Below are 13716 nucleotides of genomic sequence, written 5' to 3' on the forward strand. Positions count from 1 at the left end.
GCCACGTCCACTCTCCCTGCACTGCTGTGGGGTGAGGGGGGCTGTTGCTGGAGATGGTGCCAAGCCTGCCCCGGGGGTCGGTGTAAATGGAGGAGGGCAGGGCACACGCTTCGGGGAGCCCCCTTCCTTTGGGATCGGTGAGCCGCCCCTGCATTCTCTCCCCGTCACCCCCGCAGAGGCCCCTCCTGCCCAAGACCCTGGACCCTGGGCGGCATCTGCCTCCCACCTCACGGGCCCCCCTCTGCCTCTGGTCCCCCACCCTCAGGGCCTGGACCCCGCCCCCTGTGGCTCCCCACACCCAACACTGGTGGCTCTTGCTTCCAGGAACCACACACCTTGGCCACACCCGGACTGGGGTCAGGAGCCCCGCCTCCAGCCTGGAAACCCTACACGGGGCAACGCCCGGCAGAGGGGCCCGGAGTCCTGCAGGCTCACAGCTTTCTAACGTGCATTGCGGTAGGTGGTCCGGTGGGCACCGCATTCCTTCATTCACCTGCTGATCCTTCTCCCCAACGCTGGTCTCTACTAAGGGGTGGGCACTGCGTCCAGCAGACACGCCAGGACTTTCCCATGTCCACGCCGTGCTGGGCTGCCATCTCCCAGGAACACCTTCCCTGGGGAGGAGGTGCCAGAGGTCAGGTCTGCAAAGGAGGGAACCCAGGCTTCGGGGTGCCCAGGGGTGCAGTCAGGCCCTGCCTGTACCCCCCGGCCTGCTCCTGCCCAAGCCTGTGTTTTCCACGGGGTTTGTGCTGCTGTTGCCCTGGGAACTTTCCATCAGAGAATGTTGGGTGGGGTGGGCAGGCAGGCTGGGGCAGGCTGATGGACACGCCATGAGTGGACCAGTGCCAGGCGTCTCCTGGGAGGGGCTTGTCCACCCCACACTCAGCACAGCCCACCCTGCAGGCCCGGGTCACATGACAGCCTTGGGGGCTGGAGGGTGTTCTTGCAGGGCCCAGGGGTCCCCAGCTGCCCACCTGGTCTCTAGGTCTCGCTCCATTCGCCTTGCCCTTCCCAGGGCCCCCACAGGAAGGGGGTGAGTGTCTGGGTCTGGATGTGTCCCCCATCAGCCTCTGGTCCAGCTGGCCGGGGGCCCGTGCCAGAATCAGGAGGCTGGGGGGCCCGGGAAGACCTCAGAGCAGATTTGAGGAAACCTCCAGCCTTTCCCACAGGGCGCCTAGGGCCGAGGTCCTGGTCTGAAGCGCGCTTCTGCTGGCAGGCCAGCAGCTGCCGCCCACCAGCCCGAGACGGCCTTGCCCGCCCTCCGTTGTGCGCTCCCTTCACGCAGTGGCCGATTAACGTGGGCAATCGGGATGGACGGTGGTGGCAGAGGCCCCAGCCGGGCGCCCCCACACCGGGCATCCACCGGCTGACTCGGCTTGCTGGAGCCCACGGCCACATGTGCCTGCTGTCTGTCCATCCTGGGGCTCCTTCTCAGTGCCGTGCCCGGGCCTTTGCTCCCCTCCACTACACACACACACACACACACACACTTTGCAAACACTGGGTCCCCTGACCACCCGACCCGGCCTCCCAGAGAGGGGTGGGGGCCCAGGAGGGGCAGGGAGAGGGCCCTGTAGCCTCACCCAGGCCCCACTCTCCAAGATAGGGCTGAGCCAAAGGGCAGGTGCCAACTGAGCTAGACTCGGCCTTTGGACCCGCCCGGTCACGCCAGGCATCGCAGCAGAGTTCCGGCCATCATCAGGGTGGACTGAACTGGTGAACACTGCGTCGTGTCCCGAGTGGCGATGGGCCCAAGTCAGGCTGGGCTGGCCCGAGGTGGGCCTGGTCAGAGCGGTGTGGACAGGCAAGCTTTGGCAGGGTAGCACCCAGGGTGGCTGGGTGCCTGGAGTGGGCGGTGAGCAAGGAGGGGCAGGAGGCACCGGGGATGGGGCCCTTGCCTCTACCTGGTCTGGGCTGAGGGCCGGGTTCAGGGCGCGGGACACCGTCCCTCTGGTGCCCAAGGCCCTTCCCACTCTGGAGGTTCTGAGCCCCTGCAGGTGGGCTGGGATGGGGGTGGGGGGGCATCCCTTGGGGGAACTGATTGAGGCAGAGGCCTGTCTGCCACCTTCCTGATTTTCAGGGCGCGTACAGTGAAAGAAGAGGCTTCTCCTGGTCAGACACAAAGATTTACCCAGGAGAAGACATAGCTAAAGTCCTGGTCTGTCGCTGTCGAGTACGTGTGTGTGTCTGTGTGCTCGACAGCCCTGAGCACGAGGGGGAACCTGAGGCCCGAGGGAGGGCGGCCGTGTGCCGGGCCGTGTGCCAGGGGGCCCCCGAGCCCGGAGCGGGTCTTGGCAGAGGCCCTGTAGCCCCTGGAGCAACAAGCAGCGCTTGTCTCTGTGGGTCACCAGAAACAGTGAACTGTGGGGTGGTCTTCACTGGGTCAGGGCTGGGCCTCTCTTTCCCAACCTGCTCTCAGGCCCCCCAGCTGCCCTGGAGGGAAAAGCAGGGAGAAGGAAGCTGCTTGCTTCTTCCCTGGAGCCTGAGTTGCCCAGGCATTGAACAGCTTCCAGAAGCTTTGACCGGCCTCCGACCTCACTCCCGTGCAGCCCCCTTGAGTCAGTGAGGCCCTGTCCGCCGTCCATCCCCTTGGCCCAGCGTCACACTACTTGACCTGTTTGCCTCCTGCTGGGCGGGGCTGACTGCCTGCTCCCCCAGGGAAGTGGCCCATCTGTCTCAGGCCATGTTGAAAGCCCGTTCCCTATACCAGTTTCGCATCCGTGGACTTTCCTCGGGTGGCCGTGACACAATACTTCAGAAGGTGCTTTCGGCAGAAAAGAGGACGTGCCAGCCTGTGTGCGGAGTGGCCAGGGCAGCAGGCCTTCAGGTATAGCTTGATCCAGGTGTCAGTCCACTGCACACGCTCTCTCCCTTTCTCAGCTTTACTTCCCGCTCTTTGGCTCCGCTCTCAGGGCGCATGTGGCCCAGGTGGCCACCTGGGATCACATCTCAGAGCAGGGGAAAGAAACCCAGTCCTCTCTCTCCTGGAAGCTCCAGAGAGTCACACTAACTTCACCGACTGTCACTGGCTTACCCGCTATTATGAGTTGAATTGTGCCCCCTCAGAAAGGTATGTTGAAACCGTAGCCCAGTACCTGCAGATCTGACCTTATTTGGAAGTGGGTTTCTGCAGTCGATGTAATCAAGCTAAGATGAGGTCATCAGGGTGGGCCGCAATCCAACCGCCTGAAGCGCAGGTGAGGGAGCCACATGGACAGGCCACGTGAGGGGCAGACACCCGGGATGCAGCGGCCAGGACTGCAGATGGGCAGTGAGCCAGCCTCTGAAAGAGGCCAGGAAGGGATCAGCGGTCCAGACAGAGGTGGCCCTGCTGACCCCGCAGCTTCCAGCCCCAGCCTCCAGGACTGGGGGTCCTTCCCGGTTACTCCCAGCGGCCTGCTTTGTGGGCCTTTGTTTCGGCGGTCCCAAGGGAGCCGGTCCCTCCTGAGTCAGTAGCCCGGATGCCCGACTAGAAGGTGGGAGGGGGGCGGCCCCCAGCAGGGGACGGGAGTGCGCTGACCTGGGAGCAGGCAGCTAACCCAGACATGAGCAGGACCCCGAGGGCAGAACCGTGGAAGGGGCGCTGCGTCTTGAGTCTGGGGGTGGGGCTTAAGGGTACAAATGAGGTCACAGGCCGACACTGTTACACAAATCGCACACCTATTTCGTGGCTCAAGTCCTACTGGTTAGACGACTACAGTTACAAAACCTTAGAGGCTTCTTGAGGCTTCAGCGAGCAGAGGACACCACTAGAGAGTCCAAATACATGTTTGCGTGATCGGACAGCAAGGCCGGCTTGCACCCGGCACGTCCACGTGCCTCCAGGGCACCCTGCTGCCCTGCGTCGGGGCCAGTCTCCACCAGGCTCCCATGGGCAGCCCTCTGCCTCGCTCTCCGAATCCCCCTGCCTTCTCCTTCCCCTGTGGCCTGGCACCTGCTGCCCTCTGTGTGCCTCACGCCCCTCATTACCCTCCCTCCACCCTCTGGATGGGGCCAGCAGGGGGCCACTGCCCACCACCTCGGCCTCATGACACAGGACTCCTGTGAGGCCTGCACGACCAGACCCGAGGTCCTGGGACCCCCTGGGCCTGAGGCAGGAGGGGAGACTGCCCGCTGGAGGTGGGACATGAGCCACCCTTCATCCCAAGAAAATGCCAAGCGCTCGGGGGCCTTTCCTGGGGTCCAGAGCTCTGCCTGCTGAGATGATTTCAAACCAAGGTGCCCACATCATGGCCAAGCAGGAACCACACCGGCCCCCCTCAGGGGCCCAGCGGTGTCTCCCAGAGGCACAGCCAAGGCACAGCTCAGCGTCACAGCCCCTGAAGTGGGCGCTGCCCTTGGGGACTGGGTGGGCCTCAAGCCCGTAGCCCTGGTGCCCGAGCTGCTGCAGCCCCAATGTGGGGAGCGGGGGTCTGTGCGGGCAGAGGTGGCAGCACCCGGGCCCTCTCTGCCTCGCCCTGCACCCTGGCCCCAGAGGCTCCCTCCACACACAGTGGGCGTCCGGCTCAGCCAGAGATGCCAGGCGTCCCTGGTAACTCCAGGATCCATGTGCCGGTGGACCGGCAGGTGCTCTGTCCAGCCGTCAACCTGACTGCCACAAAGAGCTGGGGCGCCACTCAGAGGACTTGGGTGTTTAACAGTGACCCAGGCCCCCTGTGTGTGCACAGCCAGCTCACCCACCCCCAGGGCCAGGCCTGAACCCTGGGCAGTGAGCGGCCAGCAGATAGGAGGTGGAGGGAGGAGGAGGCTCGGAGCCAGCTGGGGCCTCTCGGGGGCCTTGCTTTTTCTCTGGAAATCACAGCAGCCCCGGTCCAGCTCCGGTCCTGAGTGGGCAGTGGGCAGCCTGCCTGTGGGGAGCGAGTGGACCTGAGCCAGCGAGCGGCCTCTTCCCGCGGACCTCACCGCAAGGGGTCTCCTGGCCGCTGGGGGCGCACATGGCCCGTGCGCATAGACACGTAAGTCCCGGGGGGCGTCAGGGGTACACCTGCTGCCCCCAGCTCTGGCGAGCCCTGGGCAGGCCCCGCTGCCCCTGAGCACCCCACGGGAGGCACCTAGCACCCTGGCTGTCCGTGGGCCATGCCCTCTGGCCCTCTGCCCCACCCCAACTGCCTCTCTTGGTTTCTCTCCCTGACAGCCCGCTCTCACCCAGATCCCTGCCTGGGACTCTCTTCCCAGAAGCCCAGCCAGGGCCCAGGTCTCCTCCTCACATGGACACACATGTGGCAGCCAGTACAACACAGCCATTCTCTAGGAAGAACCTGTCGTTTTCATAGCAGTTTGGTCAAAGCCTGTCCCCTCCCTTGGGAGGCTCCATTGCATCCAGCACTGCATCCTCAGAACCCACCAAGGGTTCCCGTGTAGAGGAGGGAACCCCCATTCCCGCCAGCCCTGCATGACATCACTCTCAGTTCGTGGATGGGCTTGGACGTCAGCTCCCCCGGGACCTGGAGGATCCGGTCCCAGACGAGCAAAGGCCCGAGGCTGGAGGCCCCATGGCTGTGAGGAGGGCCTGCTGTGTCCCTGCCTGTCCCCTCCGGGGCCGCCACGGTCTCCGCCCCCAGCTTCGCTCCCCCATCTCCACAACTCAGCAGCCCTGCCTCCCACCGCGTTATCCTCCCAACCAATTATTTTTTGCTTCCAGGGAGGGTGCAGAAGACGAGCAGTGTGGCCTCAGGGGACACAGGGTTCAGGGCAGCAGGGCTCCCTCCCTTCCAAGGGAGTTGCCTGCCTCCCAGGACCTGGGCTGGATCAGCAGGCTCCGCCAGTACTGAGCATGGGGCGGGGACGCTTCAGGTAGTGATGGATCAGACCTCCCCTCCCACTGAGGTCAAAGCTAATGAAGAAACGAAACAGGCACGGAGACATGGGCTCAGGACACCAGCTTCCAGCCACGAAAATGAGGTCGTGGCTTCGTTCGGTTCCTGTTGCCTCCCTGAGCCCCACCCCTCCCCCACTGTGCTGTACAGGAAGGACACACGTGTGTCCAGAGGCCACCCAGGCTGGTCTCCCCATCCCCCATGGGTTGCCCACCCTCTCCCAAGTGGGCTGGCTGGAGTGCTGAGTGACCACAGAGGGGAGAGCCTACCTCTCGCGGGCTGAGTGGGGTCAGCACGTGGGATTCTGAGACAGTGGGCAGGAGAATGGTGACAGCCCCCAAAGGGACTCACTAAACTCGTGTCTCATAGGTTCGCCTGCTAGTACAGCAGTTTATCCACAGTAAGGGCTTATCCTCTCCCCTTCCCCAAAGGTCAGGCCACGGGGGCTGCTGGAGGCTGGCGCACAGCTCCTCAAAGGCCCCAGGCTCCATCTGTGTTTCTGATCTGCCATTCTTATCCTCACAGACAGAGAAAAGGCTGCAGGGGCTCCAACTGTCACATCTACACACCAAGAAGGAAGGAGAGGAAGGCCAAGAGGCAAAAGGCAATCTCTTTTCAGCTGTGTCTCTCCCGGGTGTGAAATGGAATAGCTGCAAGGGCAACTTGGCCATCCTGAGCAAGGTCACAGGTGCACTCAGCTGTGAGCCTTGCTGACATACCTGTGGTCTCCAGCAACTTCATTCAGGGTTATTCAGTGCCAGGGCTTCCCAGGTGGCACTAGTGGTTAAGAACTCGCCTGCCCATGCAGGAGACATAGGAGATTTAGGTTCGATTCCTGGGTCAGGAAGATCCCCTGGAGGACGGCATGGCAACCCACTCCAGTGTTCTTGCCTGGAGAATCCCCATGGACAGAGGAGCCTGGCGGGCTACAGTCCATGAGGCTGCAAAGAGTTTGACACCACTGAATGACTGAGCCTGCACGCATGCATTCTCTGCCGCCTGGCTGGCAAGGGCAGGAGGTGTGGGGTGATCCCGACATCATCAGGGCCGATGAAGAGGCCGCCGTCTATCCACGCTGCCAAATACCAGGCAGCCGTGGGAAAGGCATGGCGACACTGTGTGGGCTGCAGGACCAGGAGGAGAAGGGCAGAGCAGCTGATGGGCCTGCTTTCTGTGTGGGAAAGGGGCGTTGGCACTTCCTGGGACGGACGCAATAAACGATCGCCGACGGTGCCTGGTGCCTGAAACAGCAGAGATCTGTTCTCACTGGTCTGGGGCCAGAGTCCAAAATCAGGGTGGGGGCAGGGGTGTGCCTGTTCCAGAGGCTCTTGCTGGGGAGTCCCTTCTGGCGCCCGCCAGCTCTGGGGGCTCTGGCCGCCGCTCCATGCTGCCTCTTTGCGGTGGGTCTCTACTGGACTGCCTGCTGTTGGGTTAAGGCCACAGCAACCCAGAGTGTCCTCGTCTCCTCGTGCTTGACCTTACGTCACAAAGACCCTGCCCCAGATAAGGCTGGGGCCACGGGCAGGGCTTGGCGTGCAGACTCTCCTTCTGGGGGCCAGCGTCACGTTCACTGGCAGGAAGAAACGATTACTTGTATTTGTGCTGGAAAAGCACAAGGGCCACCAAGGTGCTCTTCTTGCAGGAAGCCCACCAGATCTGCTGTGGGGAGAGGAACATGAGCAGAGAAGCCCGGAACAGCTCCTCCTTGGGGTACATGGGGGTGCACGTGTCTCCCCCAGGAGCTCATGTGCATGAGGTAGGCCTGCGCCCCCAACGCCCCTCCTCTCTGGCAGGCGGGGTCTCCATGGCAGTCAGAGAGCAGGAGGGGCGGGGCTGGGTACGCTGCTGGCCTGACATCTTCGTGCTCCGCACTCTTCTCCACCAGGAAATAACAAAATAACTGAAGAGGGTGTGGGGCAGGAGGGGGCTGAGGGCTGGCCCAGTTAGGGGAGGGGCAGGTATTGAGGAGGAAGTGAACACAGGTATGAACCTGACAGTGGCCAAGATCAGATAACAAGTACAACGCGTTCCTTTTAAAAGCAGCCATAGAAAGCTTGGTTTATCCAATGGGAAACAGAAAAGGGAAAAAAAGAAAAAGAAAAACAAGACGTCCCTGGTGACTCAGTGGTAAATAATCCGCCCGCCAAGGCAGGAGACACAGGTTCGATCCCTTATCCAGTAAGATCCCACATGCCTCGGAGCAACTAAGCCTGTGCACCACAACTACCCGGCCTGTGCTCTGGAATCTGGGAGCCAAACTACTGAAGCCGGAGTGCCCTAAAGCCCGTGCTGTGCAGTGGTGAGATCCCACCACAGTAAGCCCACACATCCCAACTAGAGACTAGCCCTGCTCACTGTAGCCAGAGGGAAGCCGGAGCAGCAAAAACCCAACACAGCCTAAAGTAAATAATTACTTAAAAAATTTTTAATAAAGTAGAATACACGGAATAAGGTGGTAAAAATCAGTCCAAGTGTGGCAGCAAATGGCAACCCGCTCCAGTATTCTTGCCTGGAAAATCCCATGGAGAGAGAAGACCGGTGGCTATAGTCCACAGGGCCACAGAGTCGGACACGGCTGAGCACGCGTGGCAGCGGGTGCGTGGTGGCATGGGTTAAACTCTCCAATGAGAAGAGACACTTAGGCTGGGTTTGGGAAAAGACCCAACAAGACCCAACAGCGTGCTGTCAGCAGCGGGCAACGCTGGAACAGCAGCACGTGAGCTGAAGGGAAGCGGTCCCGGCCTCTGGCTGAGGGAGCCACAGACAAGGCCACGAGGACTCTGGCTGAGGGAGCCACAGACAAGGCCACGAGGACTCTGGCTGAGGGGACCACAGACAAGGCCACGAGGACTCTGGCTGAGGGGACCACAGACAAGGCCACGAGGACTCTGGCTGAGGGGACCACAGACAAGGCCACGAGGACTCTGGCTGAGGGAGCCACAGACAAGGTCACGAGGACTCTGGCTGAGGGGACCACAGACAAGGTCACGAGGACTCTGGCTGAGGGGACCACAGACAAGGCCACGAGGACTCTGGCTGAGGGGACCACAGACAAGGTCACGAGGACTCTGGCTGAGGGAGCCACAGACAAGGTCACGAGGACTCTGGCTGAGGGGACCACAGACAAGGCCACGAGGACTCTGGCTGAGGGGACCACAGACAAGGCCACGAGGACTCTGGCTGAGGGGACCACAGACAAGGCCACGAGGACTCTGGCTGAGGGAGCCACAGACAAGGTCACGAGGACTCTGGCTGAGGGGACCACAGACAAGGTCACGAGGACTCTGGCTGAGGGGACCACAGACAAGGCCACGAGGACTCTGGCTGAGGGGACCACAGACAAGGTCACGAGGACTCTGGCTGAGGGAGCCACAGACAAGGTCACGAGGACTCTGGCTGAGGGAGCCACAGACAAGGTCACGAGGACTCTGGCTGAGGGAGCCACAGACAAGGTCACGAGGACTCTGGCTGAGGGGAGCCACAGGCAAGGTCACGAGGACTCTGGCTGAGGGAGCCACAGACAAGGTCACGAGGACTCTGGCTGAGGGGACCACAGACAAGGTCACGAGGACTCTGGCTGAGGGGAGCCACAGGCAAGGTCACGAGGACTCTGGCTGAGGGGACCACAGACAAGGTCACGAGGACTCTGGCTGAGGGGAGCCACAGGCAAGGTCACGAGGACTCTGGCTGAGGGGACCACAGACAAGGTCACGAGGAGAGGGGGACGTTGTGTGTCCCGGCTCAAACACAGCCCCCGGCAGCCCCTCAATCTATAAAGCAACGCAGGGGCCAACAGACCCACCAGCAGCAGGCCCCAGCAGACACCACGAGCTCAGTCATGGAAAGTGGACAGACAGACAGAAGATGCAGCATAACTCTGGCCTCACCTGCCAGACGCGCAGACGCCGTAGATGCTTGCTCCCACAGATGGAGCACATGCGCCTCCTGAGTCCACACAGATGTCTTTGCCCCCTTATCGCCAGGAAGTTTTGGAACATCCCAAATGGTCAGTGGTACCCAAGTGGTCCTCTGACCAAAAAGAAATGAAATTAATTCATGGTCACTCAGCTAATTGCCCAACCTCCACCAACAAAATCCCCCGGATCAGGGACGCCCCCACCCCCACCCCATGCCCATCTTCACTGGCCGGATGTCCCTGGCCTGCATGTCAGGTGGGCACACGCTGCCCCCAGGGACCACCCCACCCAAGAGCCCAAGCAGTCAATGGTGGCTGGGTCACCCCTTCCCTTCCCCAGCAGCTGGGACCTGGTGCAGCTGGGTCTCCAGCAGGTGGACAAAGTCTCGGGTCTCCTAGACAGCGGCCAGGCAGTCCGCACGCCCACTCCTGGGTGGATGTTCTGTGTTAGAGAAACAAGCTTCAGTCTTATTGAAGCTACTACCCCTTGGTCTCCTTGTAGGATCAGCCTGCTCTATGCCCTAAGGGGACATACCATCCGGTGAGAAGCTAAACAGGTTGCCCTAGAACCTTCAGATCCAAATGGAGATTTCAGAGCGCAAAGTGCTGAGAGCACGGATGATGGAAATAGCACGGATATCTCGCAGGGCGCAGCTGAAGCAGTCTTGTCAAGGAACTGTACAGTTTTAAAGACACTTATCAGGAAATGAAGTTCAAAACAAAAGGAGTTAAGAGTTAAACTCAAGAAACTGGCAAAAGAAGATTGGAGCAAACTGAAGACACACAAAATAAATAAAAGAAGAAAGTCAACCAAGCAAAGATTCAATCAGTAACAAACAACAAAGCCAATATTGTGTTTTGGGAAAGATTAGTAAGATAAAGAGATTTTTGGCAAGAATGATCCAAAAAAAAGAGAAGAAAGAGAAGATGTAAATAAAAATTAGAATAACAGTGAAAAGGGAAAAACTACAGCTCTAAACATGATCTCTAAAAAGTCAAGGCATTTCATACCCAAATACGATGGCCACATTCCTGGAGACAAAATGCCAAAGCTGAACTTTCAATACATAAAAGTGGCTAAAGTTGTGAGGCTTTCCACCTCAAAACGTCCCAAACTTTTGCAAACTGAACTTTCAAAACAATTTTTTTTTTTTTACTAACTCATGATTTGTGTTCAAGAAAAAAGGAAAAAGAGAAAATCTACCAAGCTCATGTTATGAAGCTAATGAATCATCTATCTGAAAATAGAAAAGGACAACGCAGGACCCAAGAGTGTCAGCCCGGCCTAAGTGTGATTGTGGCTTCCTTCACGCGGTGCCTGGGTGCGAGTGCAGGGGCGCTGGTTATCTGATGACCTTTGGCGCTCCTGCTCTTCAGGCATGACACAGGTATGTGAGTGTCACTGTGTGCAACAGCCCCTGTCCTCGACAGAGAGGATGCGGGCAAAGGATGGGGTCAGAGGCCACAAGCTGCCACAACTTCCTAACTGCGGAAGCTGGAGGGCGAAGGGTGTCCTTTATTTTCCCTCGTCTACTTTAGTACGTGTTCAAATTCCCCACTATAAAATGTTTTTAAATAAAGCTAACTGGTTTCTTCGGGGCTTCCCTGGTGGCTCAGTGGTAGAGAATCCACCTGCTCATACTGGAGATGCAGGTTTGATCCCTGGGTTGGGAAGATTCCCTGGAGAAGGGAATGGCAAACCACTCCTGTATTCTTGCCTGGGAAATCCCATGGACAAAGGAGCCTGGCGGGCTGCAGTCGTGAAGTTGCGAAGAGTCGGATACAACCAAGAGACTAAACAACAGCAACATTTGGCTTCTACCCATCTTATTCCAGGGAAACCCACACGCCTGCACTGTGCCTGTGGATCTTTCCTAGACAGACATGAAGATTTACCAAGTTGGTTCTCCCTTTCTTGACTTATTCATGATGACTTTGGTCCCATCCAGGGCCTTTAGTCTCTTCCTTGAGCCGTTTTGTGACTTAAAGGATTTAGCAGGTGCCAGCTTAATCCTCCAGGGATTTAACCCTGGCGTGTGGTGCAGCCCCTGTGTAATCCTTGACTTAAGGCGGAGATCTAACAGGCTCCCGTCACTCAGCCTGCTTAGGGATGAGCAGCAGCTGTCTCTTCCCTGAGGTGACGCTCGGGCTCCCTGCCCTCATCCTGCCTGCAAACCACCCCATTCTTGTCTAAGCATCCCTCTTGCAAAACACAACCCACGTATCACACAATTCACTCCTTAAAAGTATACAGCTCAGTGTGGCTTTTTAGCATATCACAAGGTTGAGCAACCATCACCACCATTTAATTCCAACATATTTCATCATTCCCTGGAGAAACCGCACATGTTTCCACAGTCCTCCCAGACCCTGGACATCACTGATCTATATTCTGTGGAAATAGTTCTCTGTGGATTTGCCTGCCCTGGACATTTCATGTCGGTGGGATCACAGAATACGTGGTCCTGTAACCAGCTTCTTACCTACTGTAGCGTTTTCTAGGTTCATTCATGTGGTATAATGTGTCAGTATTTCATTCGTTTTTATGGCTGGATAAAGGACAGAAATGATGTGGACCTAACAAAAGCAGAAGATATTAAGAAGAGGTGGCAAGGATACACAGAAGAACTGTGCAAAAAAGATCTTCGTGACACAGATAATCACGATGATGCAATCACTCACCTAGAGCCAGACATCCTAGAATGTGAAGTCAAGTGGGTCTTAGAAAGCATCACTAAGAACAAAGCTAGTGGAGGTGATGGAATTCCAGTTGAGCTATTTCAAATCCTGAAGGATGATGCTATGAAAGTGCTGCACTCAATATGCCAGCAAATTTGGAAAACTCAGCAGTGGCCACAGGACTGGAAAAGGTCAGTTTTCACTCCAATCCCAAAGAAAGGCAATGCCAAAGAATGCTCAAACTACTGCACAATTGCACTCATCTCACAGGCTAGTAAAGTCATGCTCAAAATTCTCCAAGCCAGGCTTCAGCAATATGTGAACCGTGAGCTTCCAGATATTCAAGCTGGTTTTAGAAAAGGCAGAGGCACCAGAGATCAAATTGCCAACATCCGCTGGATCATGGAGAAAGCAAGAGAGTTCCAGAAAAACATCTATTTCTGCTTTATTGACTATGCCAAAGCCTTTGACTATGTGGAGCACAATAAACTGTGGAAAATTCTGAAAGAGATGGGAACCAGACTACCTGACCTGCCTCTTGAGAAACCTGTATGCAGGTCAGGAAGCAAAAGTCAGAACTGGACATGGAACAACAGACTGGTTCCAAATAGGAAAAGCAGTACGTCAAGGTTGTGTATTGTCACCCTGCTTATTTAACTTATATGCAGAGTACATCATGAGAAACGCTGGGCTGGATGAAGCACAAGCTGGAATCAAGACTGCTGGGAAAAATATCAATAACCTCAGATATGCAGATGACGCCACCCTTATGGCAGAAAGTGAAGAGGAATTAAAAAGCCTCTTGATGAAAGTGAAAGAGGAGAGTGAAAGAGTTGGCTTGAAGCTCAACATTCAGAAAACTAAGGTCATAGCATCTGGTCCCATCACTTCATGGGAAATAGATGTGGAAACAGTGTCAGACTTTATTTTTCTGGGCTCCAAAATCACTGCAGATGGTGATTGCAGCCATGAAATTAAAACATGCTTACTCCTTGGAAGGAAAGTTACGACCAACCTAGAGAGCATATTAAAAAGCAAAAACATTACTTTGCCAACAAAGGTCCGTCTAGTCAAGGCTACGGTTTTTCCAGTAGTCATGTATGGATGTGAGAGTTGGACTGTGAAGAAAGCTGAGCGCCAAAGAATTGATGCTTTGTGTGTGTGTGTGGTTTTCCCAGTTCTTTTCACTGTTAGAGAAAAATTCCCAGCAGAATATATCTTGAGATAAAACTATATTTGAATTTCTTTTGTCTTCAGTTCAGTTCAGTCGCTCAGTCGTGTCCGACTCTTTGCGACCCTATGAAT

At 57.3% G+C, this 13716-nt stretch overlaps 2 long non-coding RNA genes across 5 annotated transcripts; one reads left to right on the plus strand and one right to left on the minus strand.

The window, feature by feature from the left end:
* Positions 1-331: 331 nt before the first annotated feature.
* Positions 332-6480, plus strand: LOC129560268 (uncharacterized). Of its 3 annotated transcripts, XR_008686719.2 has the most exons (4): positions 332-456; positions 1607-4955; positions 5642-5901; positions 6342-6480. It is a non-coding gene; the product is annotated as an uncharacterized LOC129560268 (long non-coding RNA). The 3 variants fall into 3 exon arrangements; XR_008686718.2 differs by lacking the exon at positions 332-456 and having other exon boundaries at positions 463-4955; positions 5135-5901; XR_008686716.2 differs by lacking the exon at positions 332-456 and having other exon boundaries at positions 463-4955.
* A 645-nt stretch (positions 6481-7125) lies between these two features.
* LOC129560269 (uncharacterized) lies at positions 7126-10406 on the minus strand. Of its 2 annotated transcripts, XR_008686722.2 has the most exons (4): positions 10268-10406; positions 10083-10174; positions 9704-9845; positions 7126-7475 (listed from the first exon to the last, which is right to left on the minus strand). It is a non-coding gene; the product is annotated as an uncharacterized LOC129560269 (long non-coding RNA). The 2 variants fall into 2 exon arrangements; XR_008686723.2 differs by lacking the exon at positions 7126-7475 and having other exon boundaries at positions 9187-9845.
* Positions 10407-13716: the final 3310 nt, after the last annotated feature.

This window comes from Moschus berezovskii, chromosome 16 (genome assembly GCF_049115385.1).
Source record: "Moschus berezovskii isolate FMDL1 chromosome 16, NW_MosBer_1.0, whole genome shotgun sequence".
Classification (NCBI taxonomy): Eukaryota; Metazoa; Chordata; class Mammalia; order Artiodactyla; family Moschidae; genus Moschus; species Moschus berezovskii.